Source organism: Camelus ferus, chromosome 17, assembly GCF_009834535.1.
Source record: "Camelus ferus isolate YT-003-E chromosome 17, BCGSAC_Cfer_1.0, whole genome shotgun sequence".
NCBI classification, from domain to species: Eukaryota; Metazoa; Chordata; class Mammalia; order Artiodactyla; family Camelidae; genus Camelus; species Camelus ferus.
This window is the reverse complement of record NC_045712.1, coordinates 920,438-943,091: the sequence shown is the minus strand read 5'-3', so window position 1 is coordinate 943,091 and position 22,654 is coordinate 920,438.

The window sequence follows — 22,654 nt, the reverse complement described above, 5'->3', positions numbered from 1 at the left end:
ATAGGTAGAAAGATACTCACCGAAATGTCTCTGACAGCCAGGAAGATTTTAAAATGTTAATTGGGAGGAATGTGTTGAAATATGAAAAACATGTTAAGCAAACAAGGACAAATGTAAAATAGTATATACACTATTACAATAACTATGCCTCTGGGAATATATGAAAATACTGAGTGGCCTTGTGAACTTTAGGAAGTGTTTATTTTTCAAATAAATTGCTCCCAAGTTGTACTGATTATTTTATTTAGTAAAACAATCTTAAATGAATACATTTCATCAAAGGGGAAACATGCCTCCCAGAGCAATTTCTATCTTGGAAAATTTGGCTTGAGCTTCATTTATATTTTCAAAGAGAAATTCAGACCTTGTCAATTTTCATCAACTTACTGAGGGCCCTCTTTCCTCATGCCTGCTCTTCTTCCTCCCCAAGATGGGTAAAGTCCTGTGTGCACATGAAATCACTCAGTAATTATCAAGTCTATAATTCTTCATCCTGAATTTGTTTCACCTTGTTACCCCTTTGAACATGGATGCACAATTGCCTTTCATCAGAACAAAACAAAACAAAAACCCATGGAATGAGATCCAAATGTAAAAATTACCCCCAAGAGAATGGGAAACTTCAGTGATGAGAGAAAATCTTACCCACCAAATCCAAACAAGCAGATTGGTGAGTGTGGGCTCTCTCATCTGTTAAGTGTTGGCATCCCTGAGGATATTGTGTGGATTAACAATTTTTAATTCTGAATGTACTCCCTTCAGACTCTAATATAATCAACAGAAAGGAAATTCCATATGAACATCTCAATAGATGCATAAAACAATTTGACAAAATTCAACATCTGTTCATGAAAAAAAAAACAACTCTTAAATTATGTACAGAAGGAACATACCTCAACCTAACAAAGGGCATATATGACAATCAGAGAACTAACATCCTACTCAAAGATGAATGGTTGAAAGGTTTTCCTCTAAGATCAGGAACAAGACAAGGGAACCCACTCTCACCACTGCTCCCGAACATAGTACCGGAAGTCCTAGCTGAAGCATTCAGGCAAGAAAAAGACAAGACACTAGCATCGGAAAGGGAGAGGTCAAACTGTCTCAACTTCCAGGTGACATGATTTTATACATAGAAAATCCTAAAGATAAAACCTGCTAGATCATCAACAAGCTCCGTAAAATTGCAGGATACAAAATTAACATACAAAAATAGGTAGTATTTCTATAACAAACAAAAAAAATTATCTGAAAAAGAAAAAAACAATCCCATTTTCAACAGCATCAAAAATAAAATACTTAGGAATAAATTCAACCAAGGGGGTGAAATATCTGCACTCAAAACTGCAAAACATTGATGAACAAAACTGAAGAAGATACAAATAAATGGAAATATGTCCATGTTTAAGGATTGGAAGCATTAATATCTAGAATGTTCACACTACCCAGGGTCATGTATAGATCAATGTAATCCCTATCAAGATGCTAATGGCTTTTTTTTTTCAGAAGTAGGAAAAAATAATCCTAAAATTTATGTGGAACCATAAAAGAACCCAAATAGTGAAAGCAATCCTGAGGAAAAAAAGAACAAAGCAGAAGATAACATACTTCCTGATTTCAAACTATAGTATAAATTACTGCAACTGAAATAGTACAGTATTGGCATCAAAACACAGAGACCAACAGAACAGAATGAAGAGTCCAGAAATAAATCCACACTTATAAAATCAACTAATATTTGAGAAGAGAGCCAAGAATGCTTACTGAGGAAAAGATAAGTCTCTTTAATCAATGTGCTGAGAAAATTGGATATTCACGTGTAAAACAATGAAGCTGGATTCCTATCTTACACCACTCACAAGATTAACTCAAAATGGATTAAAGAATTAAATATAATACCAGAAACCATAAAACTCCTATAAGAAAACTTAAGAATCTTCTTGACATGGGTCTTGGCAATGATTTTTGGGATATGACACTTAGAGCATAAGCAACAAAATATAGAACAAACAAGTTGGGACTACATCAAACTATAAAGTCTACACAGCAAAAGATATGTTCAAAAAAATGAAAAGACAATGTATGGAATGGGAAAAAATATTTTCAAACTATATATAAGGGGTTAATATTCAGAACATGCAGGGAACTCAGACAACTCAAGAGCAAATCAAGAAATAATCCAATTTAAAAATAGTGCAAAAACTCTGAAAAGACATTTTTTTCCAAAGAAGATACACACGTGGCCAACAAGTACATGAATCGGTGCTCAAATTACTATCATTATATCACTCTTATGTGGAATCTTAAAAAAAAAAAAAAAAAGAAGACAATTGAACTTAAATATAAAACAGAAACAGATTCATAGACATAGAATACAAACTTGTGGTTACCAGGCGGGGAGGTGGATAGGAAAGGACAGACTGGGAGTTCGAAATTTGTAGATATTGACAGGTATATATAGAATTGATAAACAAGTTTATACTGCATAGCACAGGGAAATATATACAAGATCTTGTGGTAGCTCACACTGACAAAGAATGTGACAATGAATATATGTATGTTCATGTATGACTGAAAAATTGTGCTCTACACTGGAAATTGACACATTGTAAACTTACTATAACTCAATAAAATAAAATTTAAAAAAATTACTATCATTAGAGAGATGTAAATCACAACTGCAATGAGATCACTTCATGCCTGTTAGAATGGCTAACATCAAAAAGACAAGAAATAACAAATGCTGGCGAGGATGTGGAGAAAAGGAAATTTGTGTATTGTTAGTGAGACTGTGTACTTGTGCAGCCACTATGCAATACAGTATTAATGTTTTTCAAAAAATTAAAAATAGATCCAGCAATTACACTTTTGGGAATCTATCTGGAGAAAACAAAAATACTATGTTGAAAATATCTGCACCCTCCCTATGTTTGTAGCAGCATTATTTACAATGGTGAAGACATAGAAACAACTAAATATCTGCCAACAGACAAATGGATAAAGGGTCATGGTATGTACATCAAGTGGAATACTACTTAGCCATAAAAAGATGAAATCTTGCCATTTGAGACAACATGGATAACCTTAACAAATTAAAAAAAAAAAAAAAAAGAGGTCAGATTTGTGATTACCAGAGTGGAGGAGTAGGTAAAGGGGAACTGGATGAAGGTGGTCAGAGGTGCAAACTTCTAGTTATAAGATAAGTAAGTCCTAGGGATGTAATGTATAAATGGTGACTATAGTTAATACTGCACTGCAGTGAAACTGAAAGTTATCGGCAGTAGATCCTAAGAGTTCTCATCAAAAGGAAAACTGGGTTTTTTTGGTATCTATGTGAGATAGATATTAACAAAACTTATTGTGGCAAATTTATTTCACAATATATGTAAATCAAATTATTGTGTTACACATTCATACAGTGCTGTTTAACAATTATACCTCAATAAAACTGGGGGGAAAATCCAGCCTCACAGAATAGTTAACACCCACTTGATATACTTTGCTTTTAAGACAATAATGAAAGTTTACTTCTAGCATTTCACAGCTTTTTTTAAGATTCTGAAAAATATGTTCATTTTTAGCAAGTTTCCACTGAGTCTTTAGAAATTCTTACCATACAACTACCATGGGGTTCCTGGCTGACTCTGAATTCTAGTTTTCATACATGGAGTCAATATATTTCAAGTTCTTACTGTTTAAAATTTAATTTCTATGGAATATACCTTTTTTGGTAATAAACTGAGCTTAAAAGAAGAGAAAACTCAAGAAAAGTCATCTCAGAAGAAAGTAGAATCTTGGTTTGTAAATAAAAGCAGGGCATCTATGTTCTCTTTCCAGCTGTGTTTAAATTAAGGAATGAAATTATTATCAGAACGAGTGTATATGGCCCACAGAGACAAGTATTTAGAACTGAAGTCACTTCAGTAAGCAAATACAGTATAATCCCTGAGTGTGTGCTATATCCTAGATGTCCAAGATAATCTGTCCACAAAAACAGGCAACAAAGATTTTTTTCCCTTCCTTCTCTAGTAGAAATCTGTTGTTAAAAAAAGTCCTACCCAAAACCCACTGTCCCTGAGTTTTTTGAATGAAGTTTCCAGTTTCGGGGGGGAAGCTATTCTCTATTATTAATCTATTATAGGTGGTTAGTACATTGTAATAGCTTGGCCCATCAGAAAGTTACAACCTCCAGACTCCTGTGAAATGGCCCAAATCTATTAGAACAAAGGAGATGCCAGGAATTTGTTGGAATTTTGAGGAAACAGGGGCATTTTTTTTTCTACTGGGATAATAGAAATGAGCAGAAATGCCACTGTCTGGGAAAAGGGTACTTGAGATGGAAGATTTCACAGAAGACAAGCTCAGAGATAGAAAGAGCCCCAAGTTTCATCCAGGCCTAAGACAAACCAACCCTGAATATTTCAGTTCCCCGTTTTGGCTTAAGTTCCCCGTTTGGTTTGAGTTTTGTATTTTCCTCTAAAAAAGGCCTGATTTCTATAGCATCATATAGCTGTCAAAGTAAAGAGAAGCTCAGAAAAAAGCCCTGGTGAATCTTTTTATTTTTCTGCTCAGAATATTTTAATCTAATTATACTTGAACAAAAAGGAGAGAATATTATTTTCAAATAGAAAACAAGTGACAATATATGCATCTTTTCTGATATGATTTTACTCTCCAAGTAGGGACTAAAGACCAGTTAAGTAATTTTCAAGACACTTAGATATATCCAAAAATCCTTAACATACTCTCAAAAAGGTGTCATAGAAGTATTTTTAAAATTAGCCAACGTTTCTAGGTGACATTTTGTATCTACTCATTACTGGGAATGGTTTTAATTCCCCAAGATCAAATTACAGCCATGGGAGCAGGATGATCACTCATAAAAGCATGGGATAACAAGTATGAAGCAGCCTCAGTTTTAAAACTCACATCTCCACATATAATGCTTATCAGGATACGAAAAATTGACAACAGCCAGTATGAAAAGGAAAAAAACAGCCAAATATGAGAATGGTGTTTACAGATTATCTTTGCCAGTCTCCTGATATTTAGTAAATTTCTAGGGGGAAAAAAAAAGGCTTTGTAATTTATTTTTATGTCAGTATATAGAAGTAATAAGAGATGGGCTAAGTCTGCTGAGATAAAACAAAGCAGACTACTGAGAGAGTTATTTGGATGATTAATTCCTAACAAAAAGTTATTATGGAAAAGGAACATTAATTTTGGAGAGAATTATACTAGCTATGCAAATTTATCAAATTATCTCTATAACTTAGTAATTTCTCTACTTCTTGGCCAGAAGAGATCATGGTTTGTGAATTTCCCAACAAAGCCTGATACAGTATAGACTTAACTGCTGACTTACATAATCATTTTTACTATTGTTGACAGGTTGATCAGGTGAGGGAAAAAGTGATAGCTTATTTATATATATTATATATAGCACATATTATATATAGAAAGCATGTATTACATTTGGATATAAATATAATTTCTAGGTAAGATACAGATGTGTACACATATATACAGTATATATTGTGTATATACATGTAACACTCATACACATATTAGATGTATAATATGTATTTTATATACATACACATATTATAAGTCCCAAGAGTCACATGGGTATGATTTCACAGACTAATTTGGATGGCAGTAAAAGCTGGAGAAGTTGGTAGTAGGGTTCAGAGGGTTTAAGGAAACATAGAGGGTCTGGACCAACTACCATGGAATGTTGGCTGTCTGAGTCTGTGCCCTATGAGCCTGTATCAGCTTCATCTCTCTGTGAGATGCACAGAGTCTGCTCAGAGATCTTTTTCTGAATGCAGGGTCCATTACTGAGGGCTGACTCATCTCCAAGGAAAATGATCATTTATCATTCATGAATTTATTTATCCTTCAAACTCCAAAGAACTAGGGTCCTCTTACCCATTCCCTTTTAGGGCCCTTAGGTAGAATCCCTCTCATATTTGATTCATTGTCAAAGGATGTTTTTCTCATCTGCAAAACAGCAAATCCTCATTTAGGTGGATTTGCAAAAACAGCTACAGATGTTTCTTCTCAATCTTTAAGGTATTTTCATTTACATAGCTTCAAGGACACTACGCTTTTTGGGTTTTGTTTGTTTGCTTGTTTTTCTTTTCCTACCTCACTGGTTTCTTTCTGTCTGATGTGCTGGTTCCCTGCTCAACTTTTAACTCTGGAGTGCTCTTTGAACTTGTGACTGTTCTCTTCCTAAGTGAACTCATCAGGCCTCAGGGCTATGATGCCTTCAGTAGGCGGACACCCAAGTTAACTTCCCTCATCTTGACTGCTCTCTATCTCAGGGCTCAACTGCCCACTTGACACCACCACCTGACTAACATGCACCTGAAACAGATATAAAATACAACTATTGATTCCCAAGACCCCTACTCCCCCACCTTCCTCTTCCCTAGAATTCCCCAACTTAGAAAAGGGTACTACCTGTGCTCAAGCCAAAACCTAGAGTTTTGATTCTTTCATTTTACCCTTTCATACCTTTTTAATCCATCAGGAAGTTCTACTGATTCAGGTTCCAAACGATATCCCAAAACCCAGCGCTTCCCTTCATGTATACTGTTATCATTCTAATTGGAGCCATTATCTCTTTACTTGATTAAAAACTTGAATTCAACTACTTTGTACCTGGTCTTACTGTCCGACTCTTGCCCTTGAAACAACGCTCTCTGCAACCAATGACTACTTAAGACGTTTGTAAGGTCAAATCATCCCTTTATTTAAAACTTTCCATGATTTTCTACCACTCCCAGAAGACGACTATGATGCCTTCCATTTCCAATAAACAAGTGATCTGGCTCAGCCTTCACACAGTTCCTCCCATATTTCCATTCTCTGTTTCTAGTGGTCGCACCTTTTTCTGTCTCAGTTGTAGCACCTCTTCTCCTGTGTCAGGGCCTTTGCACCTGTTTTTCCCCTCCTGGAATGCTCTCAGTCCAGTTCTTCTCAGAGCTGAGATCTTATGTTTCAGGTCTCAGTCAACTTGACCTCCTCAAAGAGGCTTTCCCTGTGACTCCACCTAAACTAAGCATACAGTGATGCTCTTTCACATTGCCCTACTCATTTTACTTAATATCAGTTGAAACACAAGAAATGACTATGTTTGCGTGTGTTTGGGACGATCTGTTACTCATTATTCAGCCTAGCACAATATCATCATAGACCTTGTTTGTCGCATATCATGTGTTTGTGACACCAAGAACTGTGCCTAATACCAAGAAGGAGTTAAAAACTATGTTCCCCCAGACAAATGAATAGATAGAGATTATGAATCAATTGTAAGGGGATTTGGCCTCCTCAGAGAAATCAGGAGGGGTTCCGTGAGGAAGTGACACTTGAGGTTTGATGACTTTGCTAGTGTGATGTGATGTAGTTTTCTTTCTGGGACTGAGTTATAGAAGAGCGGGAAGGTGGGGAGTTGAACATTTTTGACAGTGGGGATGGCAAATGCAAAGACCCAGTGGTAGAAGGAAACTTGGTGCACTGGAGGAGCAAAGGGTGAAGAGTCAGGGGGGCTGGTGGTACAGGAGGTGACTTGTTTCCAAACTGTTTCTCAGTGAAATCTTCTTTCATAAGCAAAACTTAACATAGTATTCAAAAACATTCCCAAGGCCACCCACACTTCCTATCCTTTATTTTCCTGTGAGGATCCCCAGAAATCTGTATAACTTACCAATTAAATATTACCGATTTGGGAAAACATAAATTCCTAGTTGGGAGGACTTTCTGGGATTCGTTTATTGGGCTCTACTCCTCTGCAAGGGAAGTGCCCATTTTATGCACAGTGCTGAGGCCAGCCCTGACATACTGGGAATTTGGTACTAAGATGCTCTTGGGAAGCTCAGGTGGCAGCTCTAGGCTAGGGATTGGAACACATGGGGTTCATCTCAGGGCTGTTATGTAAAATCAGGGCCCTCATGCCTCAATGTTAAGACACATTCAAACCCATTGGTCTGATCTACGTCTACAGCTCATGCCTCCTGTATAACCTACCTCTCAGAACTCCAGCTTTTGCAAAACTATATATATATATATATTTTTTTTTTAAACAGCACACCATAGAGCCCATTATTGCAGAGCAAGAAAGACCTGGAAATGAATCTCAGCTCTGTCTGTTATTACCAATATGACTGAGTCAATTACCTCAACTCTGAGTCGTGAGAGTTAGAATCATATACTCCCCATCCTGAAGCAGTGCTTGGTACACAACGACGGTATGATTGTAGTGAATATTATTATTGCTGTGGTGATTATTCATATTAATTTCCTGTAGAAATGCTGCAGTCGAGAAACACTATCCTACAAAATCAGTCCCTGTAACTTTCCCATGGGAGCATAAAGCTTCAGTATTTGTCTTTATTTCAAAATTTGTTTACCTTCCCTGTTTCCCACTAACTCAAGCAACAACACTTTGCCTGCAACACAGTAGGCAGTAAATAACATTTTAATTGGATGCAGCAAAAGGAATGGTTTGTCTGTCCCTACCCCAATCCAGTTAACTTTTGCAAGGAGTATTTGGTAAATTGAGACTACATCTGTAAATTAGAACTCAGATTATAAGGTTTCAGGGTTGAATTAATTGGCCTCTGAGCCTCTTTCTCTTAATTTGCTAAGTATTAGAAGCAGGAGTAAATTTTAATAGCTGCAAACCTCTTAGACAAAAATTCCATCTCTAGCATGTGTCATCAATTTAGCTACAGGGTTAAATGGTTTTACTTTATTTTTCTGTTCAGATCCCTATAAGAAAGGCAAATTTGGAAGAGAAGTTCTGCTTGAGAGACTGTTACAAAAGTAGCCTGTCATACTCTTGAAAGGGAGGATGCTGACTTAAGGGAAATGACAATTTCATGTACGACACCTGAGATTTAAAAACCTCACCTGAGATCAAGTGAGAAGCCTATTTTCAAGAAGCAGAGAGAAGCACTTAAGTACCTATGAGGCTGTCACGGGCTGAGGGCTGTGCTTCTCAACCCTGGCTGCACATTAGAATCACCTGGGGAAATTAAACACATGCAAACGCCTAGACCTCCAACTCTCATGGTTTTAAGCAAAATCTCTGGGTTGAGGCTCGCTAGCAGGATGTTACAAAGCTCCTCATGTGATCTGTATACACTGCTAGGGCTGAGAACCCCGGTTAGGTGAAGAAAATACATGACATTTTAACCTTTGAGCTGTTCTGGAGAGTTAAATCAGGCAACGTTGCTGGGTTTTTACTTTCCAATATTAATAGACGTCTTGATATGCAGGCAACCAACAAACCTTACATAACATTGTTAAGAACACCACCTTACATTTGTGTTTTTATTGTCAATTTTCAGAGGCACACATATATTAATTCTCAAGAACACCCTGAAGAGTAATCAGAAAATATATTCCTTTTTTTAAGGTTAAAAAAAAAAGTGAGTCAAAAAGCTCCTTTGACTTACCCAAATTCGAGTTGGTTGGGTTTTTTTTTTTTTCTGCCATTCAATTACTTCTTCAATAATATATATTGAGGGTCTGGGATGTGATGAAGGAATGACAGCAGCAGGACACAGAATTCCAGGCAGGAGGAGGCCCTGTGGCGACAGGAACATGGCATCATCAAACAGACTGCAAGAATGTTTCCTGGCAAGAGTGTTGTCTTAAGACACTGTGGCAGGGAACTTACATACGCGGCTGACTGCTCTACTGGCCTCCTTCCTTGTCTTCGGCATTTAAACTCTTCTCTCCTCTTACTGCAGGCATTTCACGTCTATTTTCAACACAAAGTCTTCTTTGTCAGATACATTTTTTCCCCCACTGGGGAGTCGAGTCTCCCTACACCGGCGCTTCTGCTATAACCATCACGCAAACTGGTCTGCCTTCTCCCACCCGCTATATAAGCATGTGACCAACAGCTGGCCAATCCTGGTACCTGTTCCTTCTGCTCAGTGATTGGTCTAAAATGTGGGTGTGTGTTTCAAGTATGGCCAACATAGATCTTCTATGTGATTTCACTTGAGGAAACGGGGAGACAGTGCACCTCTCTTCCTTGTAGAGCATGAGCTGTGAGATGCCTTCACTTTTGCCGCTTTAAGAGAGACCTGTCTGCGGCAGGAGACACTGAGGTCAGCCCACTCACGGGGGGGGGCCAACAAACAGAACCAAGAGCTGGAGAGAGTGCTGTGAGTGGGAGCTCAGACCCCTAGATCCACCTGTGCCTGGATTTCCCAATTAAGCCAATCAATTCCTCTTAGTGCATCAAGGAGTATGAGTTGTATCTGTCAGTTTTGTAACACACAATAATCTGATCATTACACCACATGTCCTAAAGACTTGGGGCTTTTAAATATGCTTTTCATTAACCAGTTTGAGCTCAGAATGGGGCTGTTGCACATAATTTAAAATCTTAAGGACAATTCCCATCCAATCATAGCCTTTGGTCTTGGCTACAAAGGACATTCCTCTAAGCATCATGGAGTATGAAGTCTACACGAGCCCAGTGGTTCTCCAAGTGCACTCCTGGACCAGCAGCATTGGCATCACTGGGGAACTTGTTAGAAATACGAATTCTCAGCTCTTTCCAGGACTGAAACTGAATCAGAAACTCTAGGTGGAGCCCAGCAATCCATGTTTTAACAAGCCCTCCAGGTGATCCTGATGTGTGCTAAAAATAAAGAACCACTGAAGAGTCAAAACATGCCCCTCTCCTTTTATCAGAAGTAGTTAAAGCATATTTTGAGGGATAATGCTATGAAACATTACACACACACACACACACAAATATTCCTTGTCTAAACAATTTGCCAGACCTAAACAACCTGAAACTGTCTTAACCTATTTCTGTTAGTAATGGCAATGAACAGTAAAACTCACAGTAGCTAAAATTCATTAAATCATACCAGGAATCATACCACTTTCTTTACATGTATTATTTCCTCTTTGAACGTTGGCACTGTGAAAGTTTTTGGTTTCCGTGTCTAGCTGGGATGAGTTCTCAATACCCTGGTCACCATGCCTGGATAGAGATTAGCACTCAGTAGGTACATCTCCCATCTTTGTGGGGTGCATTTTTGTGGCCCTTCTTACTCTCTCTGGAGAGATAACATCGTTTGAAAGAATCAGTGAGAAATTTTTGATGATAAAAACAAGAAGCTTTTGCAAGGAGGTTAGGGATGGAAAATCCTTGCAAATAATTCATTATTTGCCTGTTATCACAGAAGCACGTCTAACCTAGGTGGAATGATGGCACAATTTAAAAGCCATCTGTTTTCAATATGGTAGCTTGAAGCTAATAAAAATACTCCGGTACTGTGGAGAGGGAACCATATGTTATTTATTTGGCGGTGGTGGTGGTTTTGAGCACTTGAAAGAATATTAGAGAGAGTCCACTGTAGTAGTTTCAAATGCTGATTTATGTCAGCCAGCCGGGTGCCTTAAGAATTACCCAGGGGCTATGGAGAGTATAGTTTTCTGAGACTCTGAGTCAGATGATCTGGAATAGAGCCCAGGAATCTGTATTACCGGAAAAGACTTTGCAACTTGGTTGGGGGCCTCTCTAAATCAAGACCATTGATTTACCAACTGTGCATTAATTGTTTGGGGCGATTGTCAAAAAGTGGATGGGCAGTCCTTCAGTGACTGCCTCTTTTCTCTGGTTTGTATTCTGAATTCTGATGTAGGGCTTCATTTAAAGAAAGGAATGTGCTACAAAAATTTAAAATCACTCTTTTGGTTTATTCTTTTGTTTAAGTTTGTAGAGGGATTGGGACTAGAGTCCAGGCCTCCGACTCCCCGCACAGTGCTCCTTCTGCCGGCACCAAAGGGCCAACAAAGATCAGGACTAGTGAGGGGAAGAGAGTTTTCTCAGAACTCTAGCTTCCCAGCTATAAGGAAGGACTGGGGGCATGGCCAGGTCCTCTGTGGCTTCTAACTTATGATACTCACTATTTAAAGGCTAACCCTTTTTGAACTCAGCTTATTCGTTCACAGAAATCTGCTGAGAGGTGACACTGCAGCTGTGTGTTGCCAGTGTCCTTTGACTGACAGCTGGGGGGAGAATAAATTTGTGGTGGGTTTAGAGCAGAGAAACTTGCACTTGTCTTTATTCCCCTTTGGGGGAATCTCTTCTGGGATCTGGTTGTGCATCTTTTGGAGGAGATATACTAGGAGATAGGTTTCAAAATTCCTGTTCTGGAAATAAACAATAAAGAAATGCTATTTTATAAAACTCTGGGAGGGCCAATTTGTGATTATGAGATCACAACACTGATTCTGGAGAACAACTGAAAAGTATTCATTAACAAATACAGGTATCAAGATGTTGAAGGCATAGGTTCAGAAACTGAGGTTCCTGGAAAAGCAAGGTAGAGACTGTGCAAATATGTGCATATAATCTGTATAGAACCAACCCCTCCTTTCTCTCTCTCTCTCTTACACAAACACACACACACATTCTATCTCACAGAGGATGTTTCTAAGTTTGCTTTGTAAACTTCAGGCAAGCAATAGGAAAAAAACGTTATATAGTTCCTTACTGACTGATACCTTCTGCTGGTGGATATATATGTTCCTCAATACAAAAGGGCTGGCTTAGTGCTCAGCCGAAGACTGCAGGGCAATATGTTACTTCTTTTCTTACAGAGCTTAGAGCGTTGACAGTTTTCTTTAGTTTTTAGTTTTCTGTTTTTGTAAAAAGCAAAGACATGTTAACCTGAAGTAAAGAATTAAGAAGTTCTTTCACCAAAGAAATGTTCAAGTGCTTGCCCCAAACAGTTCCAAGTTCAGGTGTTAGGAGTTGCCCCTCTTGCTTAGATAATATGTTTCAAGGGGGTGGGAAGCGATACACTGGGAGTTTGAGATTTGCAGATACTAACTAATATATATAAAATAAACAAGTTTATACTGTATAGCACAGGGAACTATATTCAATATCTTATAGTAACTTACGGTGAAAAAGAATATGAAAACAAATATATGTATGTTGATGTATGACTGAAGCATTATGCTATACACCAGAGAGTGACATAACATTGTAAACTGACTATACCTCAATAAAATATATATATATATATACACACACACACACATATACACACAAAAAAACCCCAAAACATGTTCCATTATGTTATCCAAAGAAGGGGGTAATTAGTCAGGATTCTTCAGAGAAACAGAACTCATAGGATGTGCTTATACATAAAGAGATGTGTTATAAGGAACTGGTTCATGTAATTACGAAGGTGGGCAAGTCCCAAGATCGCAGGGTGAGTTGGCAAGCTGGAGGCTATTAAGAGTCAGTGGTATGGTTCCTGTCCTAATCCAAGGGCCTGAGAACCAGGCCTTACAGGGAGTAGCAAGTGGATCTTTTATGAGCATCTAGCTACATAGAAAATGATGAGACCTTGACATGTAGACAGACTCAAAGGTTAAGTGAAATTGTAGAAAGTGTTCTCAAATACACTGTGTTCTTCAATCCCTAGTGTTAGGAAAGCAAAGTCACAACAGCATTTAAACCATTTTCTGTATACTTAACCCTTAGTATTCATAGGTCGGGCCTTAAATAGTTTGACACAACTTTCAAAATAACTTCATGGACTCAGAGGAAATCATATTTGTCTTTAAATTGTCACAGAGCCAAGAGATATGATGGGGAAGAGGCAGACTCGTTTCCCTCACAGAACAGTAATTCAATTTTTCTTAGACCTGTAATATATTGTTCCTTCTAATGACCTTCCAGCCCCAAACTCCAGAATGGAACCCAGTATGTAGTCAGGGTGCCTGTGTCTGACAAAATTCTCTGTTGTCCTAGGAGATTATATCTAAATACCTTTATTCTTCTGTGCTGGTTTCATAAATCCTTATGCTGCCAGACTTTGAATGCAGGATAAGTATCAACCCCCAGATAAGAAAGTGGATTCTGACAGAGCTATATAATCAAAAGTAATTTTCCTTTTGCAACCATTCTACAAAGAAAAATAGAACATTTGAAGTTGTTCAACTACTTCTATTGTCTTACATTAGTATTCCTTTTTGAGAGTTGTCATTTGAAGCTGGGGCAAAGCTGAAATAATAATATCCTGTATCATTTTATTTTTTATTTCTGTATTTCTCCCCTAACTTACTGCCTGTCTCTTTTCAATATTCCCACCAGCTTTTTATATTGCCTGCTGGGAAATCTTTTCTCAAATCAAAGAGCTAAAATTTCTTATTATGTTTCAAATATCTTAGAGGTGCCCCTGTATTGCTAGGGTCCCTCGCAGCTAGGCAACAGTCCCATGAGCTCCAGCCCACACAAGCAAAAAAAGGAATGTGTAGCTTGGGGGACTTCGGAAAGGAGGTGAAGACCCTCGTGCTGACTTTGAGTTTGGAAATGAGTGAGTCCAAGGTGAAGACAAAGACAGGTCACAAAAGAGGCTCCTGGAGTTTTTCAGAGAACGTGGTGCAAATTTGTCTTCCAATGAAAATAAATGAAAAAATAAAAACAAAAGTTTTTAAAAATAAGCCTTTGGAGAAGAAGTTTCTCACCCCAGCCAGAAATCAGAGCACAGCATGTTCTAAGTTTCAGGGAGAGAGATGCGTCTGTGATGCTTATTATAGTTGGCAGAGACGGGTGATAAGCCAGAGCAGCACTGATAGTTAAGGACTCACCCGGCTCAGAACGTGGGCATCACTGCCACTGGGAAGTAGACGAGGAAGACCTAGGACATATTTCATGCATTCCAGAGGCTGGGAGGGAAGATTTCATAGAGACGAAGAGATTTGCCTCGTGGCCTAGATCATATATTCTATATACTGTTGCTGAAATTCCTTGACTTGGGAATGATGCATCTGTAAGTACAGATGCAATCTGCCTGCCTGACTTTCCAGAGAGAGTGGGTGGCATTCTCCTATGCCTTACCAGCAATAATAATGACAAAGGCCAACCTTCACTGCATACTTAATATTTGTCAGGCACATTGGTAAGTGCTTTGCATATGTTATCTCACTGTATCTTCCCAGCAATATAGTGAGCTGTCACTATTACCACTTCACACATGAGGAGATGAGGTTGAAAAATAGGAAGTGCTTTGTCTATTCAGCTAGAGAGTGTGAGAAAAGGCATATGATCCCAACAGAACCAGCCACATGATTTGTGAGATCATATGTTAAAAAATATTTTGATTATTTTTAAAACTGCTGTATTGATGTTATAATTAATACAAAGAACTGCACATATTTAATGTGTACAATTTGAGGTCTTTGGATATATGCATACACAGCAGCACCATCAAAGTAATAGATATAAGTATCACTTCTAAAAGTTTCCTTGTGTCTCGGAAATTAAAGAAGACTTTAAAAAATGGAAAGATATTCCATGCTCTTGGATTGGAAGAATCAATATTGTTAAAATGGTCACACTGCCCAAGGCAATCTACAGATTTAATGCAATCCCTATCCAATTACCCAGGACATATTTCACAGAACTAGAACAAATCATAATAAAATTTATATGGAACCATCAAAGACCTAGAATTGCCAAAGCATTACTGAAGAGAAAGAAAGAGGCTGGAGGAATAACTCTCCCAGACTTCAGACAATACTATAGAGCTACAGTCATCAAGACAGCATGGTATTGGTACCAAAACAGACATATAGACCAATGGAACAGAATAGAGAACCCAGAAATGAACCCACAAACTTTTGGTCAACTCATCTTCGACAAAGGAGGCAAGAATATACAATGGAATAAAGACAGTCTCTTCAGCAAATGGTGTTAGGAAAACTGGACAGCAGCATGTAAAACAATGAAGCTAGAACACTCCCTTACACCATATACAAAAATCAACTCAAAATGGATTAAAGACTTAAACATAAGACAAGATACAATAAACCTCCTAGAGGAAAACATAGGCAAAACATTATCTGACATACATTTCAAAAATTTTCTCCTAGAAGAAATAAAAGCAAGAATAAACAAATGGGACCTAATGAAACTTACAAGCTTCTGCACAGCAAAGGAAACCAGAAGTAAAACAAGAAGAAAACCTACGGAATGGGAGAAAATTTTTGCAAGTGAAACCGACAAAGGCTTGATCTCCAGAATATATAAGCAGCTCATACGACTCAATAAGAAAAAAATAAACAACCCAATCCAAAAATGGGCAGAAGACCTAAACAAGCAATTCTCCAAGGAAGACATACAAACGATCAAAAAGCACATGAAAAAATGCTCAATATCACCAATTATCAGAGAAATGCAAATCAAAACTACAATGAGGTATCACCTCACACCAGTCAGAATGGCCGTCATTCAAAAATCCACAAATGACAAATGCTGGAGAGGCTGTGGAGAAAGGGGAACCCTCCTACACTGCTGGTGGGAATGCAGTTTGGTGCAGCCACTATGGAAAACAGTGTGGAGATTCCTCAAAAGACTAGGAATAGACTTACCATATGACCCAGGAATCCCACTCTTGGGCTTGTATCCAGAAGGAAATCTACTTCAGGATGACACCTGCACCGCAATGTTCATAGCAGCACTATTTACAATAGCCAAAACATGGAAACAGCCTAAATGTCCATCAACAGGTGACTGGATAAAGAAGAGGTGGTATATTTATACAATGGAATACTACTCAGCCATAAAAACCGACAACATAATGCCATTTGCAGCAACATGGATGCTCCTGGAGAATGTCATTCTAAGTGAAGTAAGCCAGAAAGAGAAAGAAAAATACCATATGAGATCGCTCATATGTGGAATCTAAAAAACAAAAACAAAAACAAACAAACAAACAAAAACAAAGCGTAAATACAGGACAGAAATAGACTCACAGACAGAGAATACAGACTTGTGGTTGCCAGGGGGGTGGAGGGTGGGAAGGGATAGACTGGGATTTCAAAATTGTAGAATAGATAAACAAGATTACACTGTATAGCACAGGGAAATATACACAAAATGTTATGATAACTCAGAGAGAAAAAAATGTGACAATGAGTGTGTATATGTCCATGAATGACTGAAAAATTGTGCTGAACACTGGAATTTGACACAACATTGTAAAATGATTATAAATCAATAAAAAAAATTTTAAAAAAAACAACAAAAGTTTCCTTGTGTCTCTTTGTTTTTCTGTTGTGCGTGTACGTGTGTGTTAAGAATACTTAACAGGAGCTCTACCCTCTTAAATGTTCAGGTGCTCAATGCAGTATTGTTAACTATAGGCACTGTGTTGTGCAGCAGATTTCTAGAACTTACTCAACTCACATAACTGAAATTTTATACCCATTAAACAACAGCTCCTCATTTCCCTCTCCTCCCAAATTCTGGCAGCCACCATTCTATTCTTTTTCAGAGTTTTCCTCATAAGCAGAATTGTGCCATATTCATCCTTCTGTGCCTGGTTTACTTCACTTGATATAATGTCCTCCAGGATTCATCCATGCTGTTACAAATGGCAGGATTTCCTTTTTTTTTTAAGGCTGAAAAATATTCTACTCTATGAATATGCCACGTTTTCTTTATACATTCATCTGTCGATGGAATTTTAGATTGTTTATTGTTTACATAGCTTGGCTACTGTGAGTGATGCTGTAATGAATACAGCAGTGCAGACATCCCTTTGAAGACTTGATTTCAATCCCTAGTACCTTCATTTAAAACATAAATAAATAAATAAATAAATACACCTAATTACCTACCCTTACCCTCCCCCCAAAAAAAATAAATGGAAATCTCATCTCTTATAAAGTCCATCCTTGTTCTCCCTTTTTCTCCTCTTATTTCCTCTGAGTAATTGTTTTTCCACCTCTACCAGTCTGTAGTCCTGACCATTTATTTGCCATCCTGCGTCTCTATGAGTAGATATTCACCTCTAGATTAGAGATCAGTGTTTTATAGTTGGGGTATTTTTATTCTGGTAATTGTGGAATTTCCCAGTGTAGACATGGTGAGGTTCAATCAGATGTATTAAACGGTGTGTGCCCTTGAGCTATCTGAAAGGGAGGTGCTGTATAAATCAAATCAGGTATTACCATGATCACAAATTCTGCAGTAGCAACCAGCCATAGCCTGCCCTTGAAGTGTTTATTTTCATCTAGACATGATTATGCATTATGAGTTAACATTTAAATGTTACAAGGCTCTTTTTTAAACTTTATTTGAAAATAGTAACGTGATGGTGATTTTATAGTTTTATTTCCATTATAGGTGGGCCACAGGTAGCACACACTGTGGTCCAGACATGCGTATTACTGGAAGACGTCTGCTATTTTTATAGCTGTGGCTTGGAGCTCTAATACACTGCTCATGGGACGAAGTGACATGCTCTTCTTTGGTTTCTGATGTGCAGTGACTTTCATATCAATTGTGGGGTCTAAAAACAACCCTGCAGGAAGACATCAGTGAACAGTTGTTCCAAGTAGCTTAGCTTTTTTTCCCTTTCCATTTCTTTTATTCTTATTTATTTACATATTTTGAGCCTCTGTGGATCAAAAATCACTGGAGTTAGGTTTGCTCCAAAGAAGGTAAGACTTTTGAAAAGAACTATGTTCCTCAAACTTTGGAAAAGTGGGGGGAGGGCAGAAGGAAGACAGAGAGAAAAGTCAGGAAAAAAAGAAAGGTGACGATTACATAAACAAATTAGACAGGAGATAAGGAAGATTTCAGAAGAGACAAGGGATCTATCAATCAATTTTCTCTCTCTTTGAAAAGCATAGCAATGTGATTTTATGTCTTTCAAAAAGATTCTAAACAGTATTCTTTTAAATTAAATTTTTTTTATAAAAAGAAAGAAACAGACTAACTCTTGCATTAAGTACACCTTAGCAATGTGCTAACCCTTGGTGGAGAGAAAGGGGTGGAGGAGCAGATTTTTTAAAAAGTTGTATTCTTTTTGTGTATGGTGTAAGGGAGTATTCTAGCTAAAAAGTCGTATTCTTAATTTTGTTTGATAACTGAGCCATGAGTTAACATTTTTGAATTGGTACTAGTTTCTTAAGATTTTGAAAGTGAAAGGAATTTATTACTGGCTTTATTGCCGTGATCAAATGTTGTAGGCATCCTTATGCCTAAGATTTCAATTTTACAGAAAGCACTTTCAATTGTAATTGCTAAAAGAAATTGGTTTATGAGATGTGAGCAAACTCAATTTGAAAAAAAGACTTTTTTGAGCTCTTATTCCGTGCATAGCCCTGAGCATCATGGAGCATACAAAATAAAAGACAACATTGTGGAGCCTACGATCAGCACATGTGGAACAATGAAGGACAATGTAAGGCAGCTCATGGTGGGACTCAAGTGTGGCATCACTGTAAGCACTTAGGGAGATCAGAGGAAGGAGGGATTGTGTCAGGTAGAGTGAGGCTTAAACAAGTTAAAAGGGTAAAAGTTTTTAAAATAATTCACAAGGGAAAGAAAGAGAAATGCTGGCAGGATAAATAGCCTTGGACCAATCAGGTGGTGGGTGGACCACACTGAGTTTATAAGGCACTGCAGAGATTGCTTCTGGAAGTCCTAGGTGATATGAACTAGAGAGTTGGTGAAACTGAAACCATGTACGCACAATAAATACTTATTAAATGTCTAATGTGTGCTGGGCACCACTTTAACAATTCAAATTACAAAAATAAGTAGGTTTCACACTCTTACAATCTCACTGTCTCGGAAAAGAATCAAACAAGTAAATCAAAGATTTCAAGGTTAGTGCAATACATGCAATAATGAAGATTTTAAGATCTTTTTAGTGGCTATAAGAATGGGTATCATCCAGGTAGGGGTTGCTAGATATAAATATAGTCTTTTTCCTATTACAGTGCTCAGATCAGAAACTTCAATTCAGTCACTTCTGTGTGGATGTCATGGGAAAAATCCTAAATGGCAAAGATATGAATTGTTTTTCTTCCAAATCAAGTTCTAGTACGTTTTAACTCAAAAGCAGGAGTCCTTTCATGTGGCCCATTCAACCTCAGCATCACCGCTGACAGTTCGGGGATTTGACAAATTTAGGACAGAAAAAAAAAAAAAGACGTGGAATCAAAGAATGTTTTCAACTCTTTAGGATGCGTTCATAACGGTGCACACCCCCATTGAGAGCCACATAAGCTCTGTAGACTCAAGCGTCTGTAGTTTGAAAGCCAAATGGATTGTTTGAGGGAATGTGGTTTCTGCTGATAATAGGAGGAAGGATAAGAAGGTTATAAACGAACAACAGGCTGAAAAGTAAACAACGTTCAGAGAACAATTTTATTCAGTATCTCTATTTCTTATAATTAAGTCTCAGCTCAGTAGTTTATTTGGAACTCAATTCTCAATAATTTTTTGCAAGTCATAAGATGCTAAGTCTGTGGGTATGCTAACTGTGTTAAACGGATCTGTTGAAGTCACGGCTGAAGAAATATAGAAGGGTTGTGGTGAAGTTTTAACTGTTGTGTGCTATCTATTTTGGAAAACTGTTATATAGAGATAAAGAGAAATGGGTCATTTTATTTATAGGCGTTAAAAAAAATAGATTCATTCTTTCATTCATTTATTCATCCACCCACTAAATATGTATTGAGTATCTTCCACTGGCCAGGCATTGTGTTAGTGTCTTGTTAAGATTTTAGAATTAGGCAAGTTTTGTCTTTGAAATCCCATTAAGTAATGTGCAGTAGTTTATTGCAGCAATAATAATGCTAGCTAACATTTATTGTACACTTACTGTGTACTAGGCACTTTTCTAAGCATTAACCCATTTAATAGTCTTACATATTTTATAAGCATATTATTTTTATTATCTTTCTTTCACAATTGAAGCAACTGATGCTCAGAAAGAGTAAGAAACTTGCTAAGGCCGCACAACCACACAGCATTCCAACTTAGGCAGCCAGAATCTAGTCTTAAATATTTTGATAAATACTAGTATGCATCTTGTTCAACAATCAGGAAGAATGTACTGAGTATATTCATTTACCTGTGAACCTTTCAAGAGCAGAGATTTTTTCTATATTACCTCCTTATTCTCAGCACCTAGCATGGAAAGCTGTAATAGATATTTAATTAATGTTATTGGATACAGACCTCAAGGAATACTCAAAATATAGAAGATAAGTGTTCTACTTCAAGCTGTTTATAGCCTAATTACCACTGTAACTACATGTTATATTTGTTAAGAAAAAAAGTTTTCAAAGTTGGAAATGAAGCAAAAGTGTATACAGTATGTCCACTTGAAAGCCATGCTGCTGCACTGTTTAACAGGTTCACCCAAGAACTATCTCATTCTTTAGGAAAATGCACCTGTTGTAGACTTTTTTATTTACTAATTAGTGACATGCAGACACAATGAACTTACATATTTACTTGTAGATTTCTATGCGGTAGACAAGAGAACTCCAAAGGTTATGGTTTATTGCTTTGTGGGGCACTAACCAGTCTTCCTACAGATCTGATTCTAACAATGATTTTTTAATAGTTATAAATAAATATTCAGTTACTTACATGACCTTGGGACCAGCTTTACCATTTTACTGGTTCCCTCATAATTGAGTTAATACACTTCTGCCATATAATCATTCCGTATTTGTCTAAGAGTCATGTTTTGCAAGTTTTAGATTTACACTTTGACTCCTTCCTCACCAGGTCTTCATATGAAAGATAAAGTACAATCAGCCCTAGGTATCTGGGGGTTCCAGACCAGTGGATACTGAAGGCCGAATATGGAACTTGAACATCTATTTTGGTAACAGGGTGGGTCCTGGAACCAAACCCTGGCGGACACCAAGAGATGACTATATATCATCTAAATATTTGTTTATATGAGGATAATAATCATAGCCAACAACTAATAAGGAATTATTCTAAATGTACTCTATGGATTTTCTAATTTAATCCTTACAACAACCTTGTGAAGAAAGTACTATTACTGTTTCCTTTAGGTGCTGAGGAAGAAAGAAGGTAAGTCGCCTGCTTCAGGTGATTTAGCTGAAATTGGTGAAGTCCGGTGGAATTTAAAGTTAGACAGCAGGATTCCAGAGACTATCCTATTAACCTCTACCCAACACTCCTACAAACATGTAAACCCTAAGATTTCAATGCATTAATTACAGTAATGTAAATTAATGCATTAAAAAACAGACAATGGGGCAAAGTGATAACCATCACTCGTTGAATGTCACACATGTGACAAGTGCTTTATATCTAATAACATTTAATCCTCACACGACATTCTGTTATAGTTATTATTCTCGTTCCAATTTGACAGAAGAATAATCTAGGGCTTAGAGAAACTGAGTTTTATCTAAGGTCACATAGCTCGGGCTCAAAGATAGTCTGGTTTGTATGACACCACGGCCATCTTCTTAAACCTTAAACATCTTATTTGAATCTCAAAAAATCATGCACTGCTAGAATATCCTTTAAAACACCTCATACTGTTAGTTGGTTTCAGCAAGAGGGTAATTTAGCTAAGTGGTCTTAATATTAGCAGAATATGAGTTAGAGTCAACTATTGTTCACATTCTGACCTAAGCTTATTACAGAATCTGGATAAATGAAAAAATTGATGGTAATTATCACACTAGAATTTTAGTCATTCACTATATGTGAGAAAGGATAAGCAGATATTTCGGAGATCATTAGTGATGACAAACATACCAGAAACAAGACTCATTTAAAAATAATCAAGAATAATTTTTT